Raw genomic sequence first — 12,124 nt, forward strand, 5'->3', positions numbered from 1 at the left:
TAAATTACTCAAAATCCACTGGAGCACATATCTTGAGACATAGCAAAGGCACATCGGGCTACCAGTCCCTACAATTTTGCCAAGTTTCGTGCAAATCCATTCAGCCGTTCGGGCTAAAAGTGAAATCGACCGCCCTATGGAAATTAACATGGGGAAAACGCGTTTTGGGACCCCCCTTTTATCTCGGCCCCCGCTTGACGAATCCCCCCCAAACTTTCTGGGAAGGACCGGACCGCCATGAGACCATTTTCCTGAAAATTTCAGGCAGATTCGACAACCGGCGCCAAAGTTATTCAAAATAGAATGTTGAGATTTAACATTGAAAATTATCCTAACTATAACTACCTACTGGCGACCGCCAGTAGGTAATATATATATATATATATATATATATATATATATATATATATATATATATATATATATATACATATATACACACATATATACAAACATATATTTGATGTTTTAATAATGTACTTTTACAATGTATATGACTTTACCACACATGCATTTGCGTTATAATGGCATGCCTGATAAAGTCATATGCGTAAAAGGTGTAGAAGGGATGTCTTTGCAGAGTAATAGTAATAGTTTTGTGTTATAAAAATTGCGGAGTGATGGTATGCGGGATGTTGGTTTGCAGAATATCATCACATAGTCCCGGGGGAGGGATAGTCCCTTTCTTGCTATTTCCGTGGAGGCGGGCCTTGTGTCCGGATGTGCGTTGCGCAAGGCCTGTGCGCAACAGAAGTGGAAAATCTCCAATGTGCTCTTCAGGTGTCACCGGAAGTTAAGGCGAGATTACATTTCCTGCACAATGGCCCCTGTTGAGCTCCTTCCAGCCCTTGGGAATAGCACCATGCCTGACCTCCATACAGTAAAGCAGGTGCACTTCACTGGGAGCGCAGGGCAAGCACACCCGGAGCTGGAATGTACAGAACCTGGGAAGAAAAAACAATGAAATATTGGGCACAACGCTCGCTTATTTTTCCGTAATCCCGCGCCCTGCACACGCCCCCAGCACATAATATGAAACATGGCATGAAGGGCGGAACGTACCACACGCCCCCAGCATTTGTCATGCCCCCAGCACACGCCCACAGCACAACGCAGACAGCCCACAAGGGACTACTTTGCTGGCACGGTTCTTTTACCTTTTAAATGTATATGGTGGGCATCTGCATAGCCTATGTTCTTCTGCTGCAACTGCCCTGTCCAACGCTGTATTGGGTGTTGTGATTGGTGCTGTGGTTCCTGAGGTTACCCGCCTCAAAGGTTTGGGCTCTCTCTTTATTATATTAGTATAGATATATTTATATTAACTTAATCAATAATGTCATAACTTTTTAAAAGATTTAAATATATATTATTTACAAAAATATAAAGGTTAAAATCGATAGACAACTATATTATGAAATAGAAATATAGCAGAATAGAAATATAAAAAATAAAATATAAAAATATGTATAATTAGAACCCTAAACAAAAAAAGTAGACATTTAAATAATAGATTTTTTCAAAAAAATATTTAACTGAAAAAATGACTTTTCTGTCTAAATAAAAAATGTAAATCGGAAAACATACATTACCCAAAACATTTATAACAATTAAGTATATCAAATTAGTAATAAAAAAATAAATGTTGATAATTTTTTAAAAATATGTAAACATCAAAAAATATTTAAACAAAAACATTAAGTAAAACAAACAACAGTAACCATGAAAATTAATCTAAATGCATTTGAACACCAATAAAAAAATTGTTGTACTATCACTAAATTACCTTTTCTATTTGCATCTCAAGCAATAGTACAGAATGTTTAGGATTTTGAAGGTGTTATATTTACTATCCCCACAACAGTGGGGAAGGTGTTGAACTTATTGGTGGTTAGATTTAGTATTCCCATTTCAGTGTGAGCAACAGAAGGGAAAGTACTAGACTTTGTAAGGGTTTGATGTACTATTCCTACTCCAATCTAAGCAACAATAGGGAGGGGGATATACTTCTCAGGGATTAGATTTACTGTACCCGCTCCACTGTAAGCAATGGTAGGGAAAGAGCACTATTTAGGAGGGGTTGGATTGACTCTTGTCCATTCTAAGGAACAGTAGGGAAGTTGTTGTACATCACAAAGGTAAGATACATCCTTCCAACAAATAACCATTTTTAGAACAAATATAAATATTTAACAACAATAAAAAATTGTTCTCATTTAAATTAACATAGTATATACATTAAAATAACCTAACAAAAAATAAATTGTTTTAAATATCAATTCCTTTCCTTCCTAATACCAATAAAAATGATTACTAAACCATATAAATAAAACAATAATACCATTGCATTACCACTTAAAAAATAAAATACAAATAAAATGTAAAACAATATTAAATATGTAAATACATTTTACAATGATAATTATTAAATAGGCTTATCAATTAATTATTATTTAAATACAGTCTCATAATAAATAAACAATTACATAATTAGCTTGAATATAATTGTATATTTAATAACAACAAATTAATTAAAACATATGAATTAAATAACTGTGTACCCTACTATCCTACAAATCAAACAACTCGCTGCTAAAATAAAAATTGCTAAATAAACATTAAGACAATGCACAGAAAAACATCATAATTTATTCTTAAATATGAATCAATTAATAAATGTGCTTGATCAATAACTCATTAAGCATTTAAAATATATGAATACATTATTTTGCATTACAAAATATATCATTTATTTACCTTCCCACCCTATTCCCCTACAAACCCAACAATATGCTACCAATAGCGAAATTGCTAATTAAACTTAAAAAATAAACATTAAAAAAATCACAACTTAGAGTTAAATAACATAATAATTAGTCAATATATCTACAGGTGGCACAGGAGTTGCTAAATTTCATCATCTTCTGGGACATTCCTGTCGAGTAGAAATGGTTAACAAACCAACTCCAGGTTTTTCTCTGGCCAAGATTCCAAGCGAGGAGAATGTCTAGGGCCAATGTTAGGAAAAGCACTCAAAACTGTTGAGACTGGCATCGGGAGTCTTAACTTTACTACTGCTAAATGCCTTCTTTGAATCCCCAAAGTGGTGAGTTTATGATTTAATCCTGGGAGTCCTAACTTTACTACTACAAATTCCACACAGTGCTTACTGGGTTTTTCAAGTCTTCCTTAATCTTATTCTCTACTCTTCAGTGGTGATTCCAAAGCCCTCAATTAGGGTACCCTTCATGAGGTCATAACATTTACCATCTTTTTCAGACAATGTCAGGAGTCTATCTCTACATTGCCCCAAGAATATTTCCCACAAGAGAGGAGCCCAGTTTTTTTCTGGCTAATTTCCTTCCTATACAGGCTCTCTCAAATGCAGTGAACCATTTGGTGATATCCCCACCATCTGAGTATACATCCTGGATTGGATGGGAGCAGAACAGTGGCGTAACAAAACTTGATGGCCCCCCTGTAAAGTACATTGAGTCCCCCTTTAAGGACTCACACAGGAGCTCTCAGGCCAGTTTACCATGTGAGGGGGTCCCAGGAGCTTGGCAGCCCCCTCGCATGTAGGGGCTGCTGGGGCCTTTCTTAGAAGAGTGCTGAGGATCTTGGAAACTGATGCGTAAATACGATGGCGGAAACTTGAAAATGCACTACAGAAGTGGGCATGCCGGTAAGTCTGAAGGGTCTCCTTAGAGGGAAGAGGTCTCAAGGGCCTGGGGACCTCAGGAGCAGGATTGGTTGGTCAGTGATAGGGATGGGTGCAGGGCAAACAGGTCTACCGGGTGTCATGCATTTTGAGGTCCTCGCAGCCTGGAGCAGGCAACTTGGAGAGACAATTTTGGGAGAGCTGGGCAAATCAGGAAGTGGGTCTCGGGTGTCGCAATGTCTTTTGATGGGTGCTTGCCTCTGGTACTTTGGGACTCCAGAGTGGACTCTTCTTCTTGGTTTTTAACATTGGGGGTCCGGTATCCTGGGTATTGGTAAGCCACTGCTTCGGTAGGTCCTGATGTCTCCAAACTTGTTAGAGAGGCATATATGATTCACCAGAGCTGTTGCACCTCTTCTAGCTTTGGTGCTGCATCAAGGTCACCAAGTAGCAGCAAGCCGACAAACCAGACTTCTTCGGATTGGTGCCTGCAGTGTGCAGGGGAGTGATATCTTCATTCCAAGGGAGCATCTCGGTGTTTCTCAAAGGTTGTAGGTGCTCCAGTATTCTTTAAGCCCTTGAAGGTTCAAGAAGACACAGCAGTCAGCGATTGTCGAGTCCTTGGAACAGTTTTAGGGTTTGGCGACTTTTTCCTCTGCAGCAGGGCTTAAGTTGACTTGCCTTCCTCTTTGCCCTGGTCTTTTTTTGTCTAATGAATCTGAGGTTCAGTTCTTGTGGAACCAGTAAATACTGAAGTTAGTGGCGTTTCAAGGGGAAACTGGTAACATTCAACGGGATAGCTACCATTAGGGTATCTACACCTTTTAGTAAACCCTTCCTGTGGGAAGGGACACTACCCTAGCCCTGGTTGGAGGTTTTCTCACCATCTCAAGATGGTGGAATTTAGGAGAAAATGGTGAATTCATCCCCTGCAGTGCCCGAGGCGTGGTGCAGGCTAAAGGGGGACACTTCTCCTCATCTATATTTCCTTCCTTTCCTCTCACAAGAATGTGGAGCCAGAAAAGGGGGCTTGGCCTCCCACTATCTGGGGATTCCTGGGTGGGTTTCACAGGCGGAATTGCCTTTGAAGGTTTCCACCCAGGAAGGCCATCCTGTCCTAGAGGATGTGTAAAACACCCCCACTGAAGGACTGGATTCTTTAAGACCCAGCGGTGCCAGGAGACAACACCTGAAACCTTCGTGGGTAACCTGCTCCGGCGTACGAATGACAGAGACACGGGACACTTCCTTCGGCGTCAAAGATTCAAGGTTTATTTGCTGCAGGGAAACACAGAAATCACGGAAGTACAACGAGTGTAGTTCAGGGAGACTGCTTCAAATTGGTTCTGTGGATCGCTCCTTTTATACACGATTTTCCCATAGGTTTGCATAGCAGACAAAGGTTTACAACCCGGTTCCCACAATTATCCCCGAGAGGGGTCGCTTTGGTCACTTTGATACTCATAAGGTCCGGAACATAAGTGCGGGAACATTTGGCGGTTCCCAACTGTAAAAACCCATCTTCCCACCATTAGTACATTCCAATCAGCAGTAAAACAGATCGAAATAGGAACAGGGACAGGTGTAGAGGAAGATGGAAACAGTGGGGAGATTGGAAAGGGTGTAAAAGGGGAGGTATCGGGAAACACGAGCTACAGGCATCAAAGGGACGTGCCTAATGAGATGCACGGCTAAGACAATAAACCGGCACGGCGAGATGAGCCTCGAGCGGGGCCATCTGCCTTACAGTATCATCCCCCTCATCATAAAGACACTTACAAAGAACATGTGTCTTCCGCAAATATCTTGGGAGTCCCAGGGTCGCGAAGCGGACAACGTCCGTTCGCTGGCTACTTGAGGGCAAGAGACAAAATGGATGCCGTATCTAAGATGGAACCCGTGGGTACAGATAAAAAACCCATGTAGCAAACGAACGGTTTAAGTTAGCACAGCGAAACTGCGCACACTTACTAAACTCGTCATTTGCGGTTCGTAGATACCAGACTCGACCATATTCGTGCGAGTCGAAAACACCACTTACAATTGTCACGGAACCTCAGACGCTCCTTTTGCCCTCATGTAGGCAAGCACTAGTCGGAATCATACTCGATATTCATCAGACCATCTAGATGTTGCTGTAGCATAGCTCTGTCCAACCGAGTTCCATTGGTAACAGGCGGCTGTCTCATACACGTTGTAGCACAGAGGCCACATAAGGCAGGACCGCACTGCACACAAAGGCAACACGTGAACAGGAACGCCACAACGACTCCGATGATCATCAGAATCTTCCAACCTCAAGTCGACATCAGGCCCCAAAACCACCCAAGTAGCGTCCAATCCCCTACATCCACGTGTATGGATTCGGAGATCTTATGCAACTTCGAGATGGCTTGATAGACAGTCGGAGCGTTATCAGGAATGAAAATACAGCAGCTCGAATGGATCACCTTACATACCCCACCTCGATCTGCTAAGATCACGTCTAAAACCATACGGTTTTGCAACGTCATAAGTCTATCCGCCTGAAGTTCAGTGGTGATATTACCAAGGGCACTGGCAGTAATATTAGCTGTCGATTCTACCACTCGAGTCAACTGTCTTAGGTTCCTACTATTAACCATAGGTCCCCAAAACGGGAGGAAACCCTTGAAAAAGTCTCCTGCCTCTTGACCGGCAGTATCCTCTTCGCTAATTACGCCTCTCACAACTCTTGTCTTGTGATAATCTGCATCTACAGTAAACGTCGGAGGCAACAAGTTTGCGATAAAACATGAGCCCATGAAGTCAGAGGGCAACCATGCATACGCACGATCATGACAGATAAAGTATGTACCCTTGGCAGCCAGAAACACAGGGGACGAGACCATCGGCAGAATGTAATTTTCAGTGCAAGCCCTCTCTCCAAGTCGGGCTTTCGATCTTCGGCCACGACCCATTAGACAAAAATTACCAATGTGGGGTACGACCCATATCGGAGGCGAGCTTTTAAGTTGTTTTTCACTAGTGAACACACTATACTCGCCTCTACTCAGGACCCTATAGGCTTGTACCTCTTCTTCTGGAATAAGCAAGGGATCATAGATATCGCTATCTAAGTCTTCAATCGCTATAGACAAAGGTTTTTGATACGAGCTAGGACCAGAGTAGGGGGAACGTGGTTCTCGAATGGGGTGGAAGCCTAGTGCGCTTCGAAACATTGTTTGAAATGCTCGAGCAGACCCTTGGGAACTATACGGTAACACCAGATATGGAATTCCCTTATCCGTGGTATGTGGCATCAACCCACACACCCAACAATTAGTAGTGTTAACCACTAACTGATGCTGATGAAGGAGCTGAATAAAGGAATTGTTGCGGAATTCTGCACGTCTAGCCTGCTCGTGTTCAGGTAAGATATGAAAAGAATGAGGAGAAGCAGTGGAGGTGAGTTTAGGGTCAGGGGTAGGAGTAGGTATGGCAGAAGGTAAGAAGTAAGACATCGTGTAATACACCCCACCCGCCAATAATGCAGAAACAGTCAAAAGCAATACGAATATTTGGAACATAAAACATTTGGTACGACTAAGTTGTTGCAACTTGAACCTTTTCGCCTGAGCTCCTTCCAAGTCCATCAGCTTCGAAAATGCCATTCCCTACGACCGTCCGCAACGTTTCTTGACGCACTTCGTTCTGTGTAGCAGTAGTCAATCCCTAGGAGTTCCCAGGAACCGACGGTCTTTAACCTAGTGTCAAGACCTACTAACCAGAAGGAAGTACACGCGCGGCCCTACGGCCTTTGTTCACAATTATGTGTATGCAAAAGTGTCTCTCAGCTGTGGAAGCAAAAATATGAGGAACGAAACTCAATGTATATATACAAAAAAATTACAGTGATACGAGTGTTCAAACTGATCGTGGAAAACGGGATAATGCAATTGTCAAGGGACAGAACAGGATCTTTTATTAGTCTTTAGTGCTGGATCGCAAAAAGTATCGGGTTTTCCCAGGACGTGTCTGTTCGTCAAACAAAGGATCCGATGAAGAGACAGCGTTCTGTTGATCAGTTGAATGTTCTGGTCTTGAGTCTTTTGATGACAAATGTTCAACAGTGTCTTTCTGCTGCACTGAGGAGTCTCCGACAGGTTGTGCGTCGCTGAAAGGTACAAACGCCGGCAATCCTTCAGTTTCAGTTGATGCAATGCCTCTCCTCACCCACGAGTCTGCCGGCAACGGAATAGGGACCTTTTTGGTATGGGTGGCATGCACCCAGTTTTTCCGACCCTCTAGACGAACTGCAGTTCTTGTGGCAAGGAGGACCTGGTAGGGTCCAGTGAATCTTGGCTCCAAGTTCTTCTTGCGCGAAAAATTGCGCGTCACCACCCAGTCTCCGGGCTGGAGCTGGTGGCCTGGACCCTCCGTCTGCGTCGGCAATGCTTCGTAAACCTGTTGGTGAATTAACCTCAGTTTAGCAGTCAAGTCATGAAGATAATCGATCAACATTGGATACTCAAGATCACAGAACACACCCGGCCTAGGGACCCCCCAAACATTTGCAGGACGACCGAACACTATTTCATAGGGACTGAGCCCTACTCGGGAGTGTACAGTTGCCCTTGTTGACAATAATGCTAAGGGTAAAGCGTCAGGCCACGAGAGACCAGTCGTAGCCTGAATCTTCGCTAGCTTTAATTTAAGGGTGCCATTGTACCCTTCAACCAAACCAGCTGACTGGGGATGATTGGCGCTATGGAATTTCTGATTAATTCCAAGGCCCTTACACACACTCTTCATCACACTCCCCACAAACTCACTTCCGTTATCGGACCACACAACTCTAGGCATTCCGTACCGAGGAAAGTATTCCTTCAGTAGGACTTTCACAGTTGACAAAGCAGTGTTGTCCTTAAGAGGGTAGGCTTCGATCCATCGGGAGAACGCGCAAACCACAACTAAAACGTATTTCAGGTTATTGCATCTCTCCATATGGATGAAGTCTAATTGGATCACCTCAAAGGGACATGAAGGGGGAGCAAAACTACCAGGAGGAGTTGGGGTTCCCTTACCAGGATTGTACAACATACATACCATACAATTCTTAACCAATCGTTCAGCACACTTCGTGATACCATCATTCTTCCACACAGGAGACAACAACTTGCAAATACCTTTCGCGTTAATATGTGCTAACCCATGTGCCATTGTCACAAAAGCCAGCACATATGCATCAGGCAACATCCATCTTTTCTGATCCGATAAGTCAATCCAACAACCATTCGCATCCAACTTTCCCGTACTTTCTTTCCACTTCATCTTTTCAGTCTCGGTGGCCTCATTCTGAATCACTTTCACACTCTCGATAGTGTCCTCACACATACTCGATTCTGTAGGCCACCTAACCGAACTCGTCACATACATTCGAGTGCTAAGGTTCCGGGCAGTCTCCTTAGCAGTCTCATCCGCAAACGCATTACCAGGACCGACATCATCCGTCACCTTACGATGCGCACTACATTTAACAATCGCCACTTGCTTAGGCAACGTAAGTGCATCCAAAAGATCATTCACAAGCTGGCCATGCTGAATCTTCGTACCATGCGATGTCAGAAAACCTCTCTCTCTCCACAACCGTCCAAAACTATGTGCGACGCCAAAGGCGTATTGGCTGTCGGTAAACACATTCACACGTTTCCCTTTCGCTAACACACACGCTCTGGTGAGAGCGATCAGTTCTGCAGCTTGGGCAGAATTCTGATTTAATCTTGCAGCCTCAACAACAGTATTCAACGTTACAACAGCATATGCAGTAGTCACATCGCCATTCGGTAATTTAAAACATGAACCATCCACATACAGCGTTCCATCTGGGTCTTCCAAAGGAGTGTTTTTAAGGTCCACTCGACCTTTTGTTTCCTCTTCTGTCCTCAAATAACAGTCGTGTTCTGTTATTTCATCTGACTCTGAGCTAATTGGTAACAAAGTCGCCGGATTCAGGACATTACAACGTTTTATCTGAATGTAGCTTGCCAGCAGCGTCAGCTCGTACCCAGACAATCTCGCACTCGTCAAGTGCTGGGTTTTCGTACGATTTAAAAGAGTGTCGACTGCATGCGGAACCATCACCGTAAGCATATTATCCATGACCAATCCTGCTGATTGTCGGATGGACACCGCAGCTGCCGCTGTTGCTCTCAAACAACTCGGCAATGCTCTAGCTACCGGGTCCAAGGTCGAGGAAAAATATGCACATGGACGTTGCTTACCACCAAAAGGTTGCGTTAAGACACTCAAAGCACAACCTTCCCTCTCGTGAACATATAATGTAAACGGCTTGCTATAGTCAGGAGTACCTAACACAGGAGCCGAACACAATGAATCACGTAATTCAGAAAAACTTTTCTGACATTCTTCCGTCCATGGTAAAGGAGTTGAAACATCCTTGCACGTAAGAGCTACCAATGGTTTCGCTAGCAATGAAAAATTTGGAATCCATTGCCTGCAGTACGACGTGATACCTAGAAAGGCACGCACATCTCTTTGGGTTGTTGGCACAGGCATTCGTGCAATTGCTGCAATTCTCTCTGGGGTCAACCGCCTTCCCTCCTTTGACAATAAGTGACCTAGATAGGTTACTTCTTGACAACAATATTGGAGTTTAGAAGGTGACACCTTGTGATTTAACTCGCAGAGATGTTGCAGCAATGATACTGTAGCAATTTTGCAAATGTCCTGAGTATCTGCAGCTACCAATAAGTCGTCGACATATTGGATTAAGGCCGCACCAGCCGGCAATGAAAACGCATCCAGTTGACCCTTCAAGGCTTGACTGTAAATCGATGGACTTTCACAGTAGCCCTGAGGAGCGCGTTTGAACCGGAAGCTGCGTCCACCAAGAGAGAAACCGAAAAGGTCTCTGCTCTCTTCTGCAATGGGAATGCTGAAGAACGCATTCTTCAAGTCAATCACCGAAAACCAAAATGCATAAGCTGGAATCAGAGTCAGTAGTGCCGTGATGTCAGGCACGACGGGGAACTGAGGAATCACAATTTTATTCACCTCCCGTAAATCGATAACAAAACGATAAACAGGTGGTTTCGAAGGATCGGTACGTTTCAGAATGGGCAGTACAGGACTGTTGCACACGTTCCCCCGCGTCTCCTCAATAACGTCTTTCTCGATCAAATCATAGATGATCGCTAACAATGCTCGTTCACCATCAAGAGAGATACGATACTGGGGAATACGTGGCAATCGCACATTAGATTTCAACTGAACAACATAAGGGGAGATGTCAAGCAGGCCCACGTCATTGGGACCTGTTGCCCACAAAGATGCAGGAAGAGAACTCAATTCCGGTGGAAGCTTATCGAGAGACAAGTACATAGGAGAGACAACTCTCTCTCCTAACGTAAGCTTTACACCCGCAGGAGAACAATACAAAGTTGCATACAAACGTTTAAGCAAATCCAGACCCAAAAGATTTTCACCACAACCAGTAGTCAAAATCAACGGAGCTTCTAGCTCACGAGGCCCAATTGTAAGGGGCAGAGGGCGCGAAACTGGATTGCTAACGGGGGCGCCAGAGAATCCAACGGAAACATTTGTTAAGCCGGACAAAGGTGCGCCAGGGAGTTTCGAATGCTTTATGGAACTTTTCGCTGCACCAGTGTCCAACAGAAAAGGCTCAACGACGCCCGATGTAGCAACCGCGACGTAAGGCCCTCTCTGATCAACCGGAACTGATACCACTCCCTCTCCTTGTCTTCGGCTGTCCTAGTAATTACTGTCGTCAGTTCCCTGATCGACGTAATAATCGTCTACATTGTACTGCGCAGATCGTCCTTGCGATGATCCACGTTGATCAAAACAATTATCGGAATTAGATGAATTATCTGAACGGTCATTCTGAGCACCACGACCTCTACCACGTGACGTCTGCTGTGAACCACCACGACCTCCTCTAGATGAATTACCACTATTACGATCGTTTAGAACAGGACAATTGAATTTGATATGACCCTCCTGTCTACAATAGGCACATTGATTGTACCCTAACGAAGATCTTTGGGAAGAGGAGTCATTACGAGATTGTGATCGGTTCGATTGCGGCTGCGATCTATTTTGTTGCGAAGCATTCTGATTCGAACGTGGGGGATAGGCCTGCTGTAACAACACTTTAGTTTTGAGTTCTTTCGTCTTTTTATCAGCACGGTCGTTCTCTTCTTTCTCTCTATTCTCATAGTATTGTGCCGTAGCCAATATTTGAGCCGAGGTAGAAACGGCCCACGCACTTTCTGAATTCTTTAATTTATTGCTCAAATCGGGCAATAAGTTTGAAACTAATTTGTCCACAAATAACCGTTGACCACCCTCAGTGCTCATATCCTGGCCACTATGGTCGATGAATGCCTCCTCGAATCTCGTAAAGAAGTCGGAGACACTCTCGTCCTTCTTCTGTCTACAAGCCGACAATTTATCCCAATT

The sequence above is a fragment of the Lissotriton vulgaris genome, chromosome 2_1 (assembly GCF_964263255.1).
Source record: "Lissotriton vulgaris chromosome 2_1, aLisVul1.2, whole genome shotgun sequence".
In the NCBI taxonomy this organism is placed as follows: Eukaryota; Metazoa; Chordata; class Amphibia; order Caudata; family Salamandridae; genus Lissotriton; species Lissotriton vulgaris.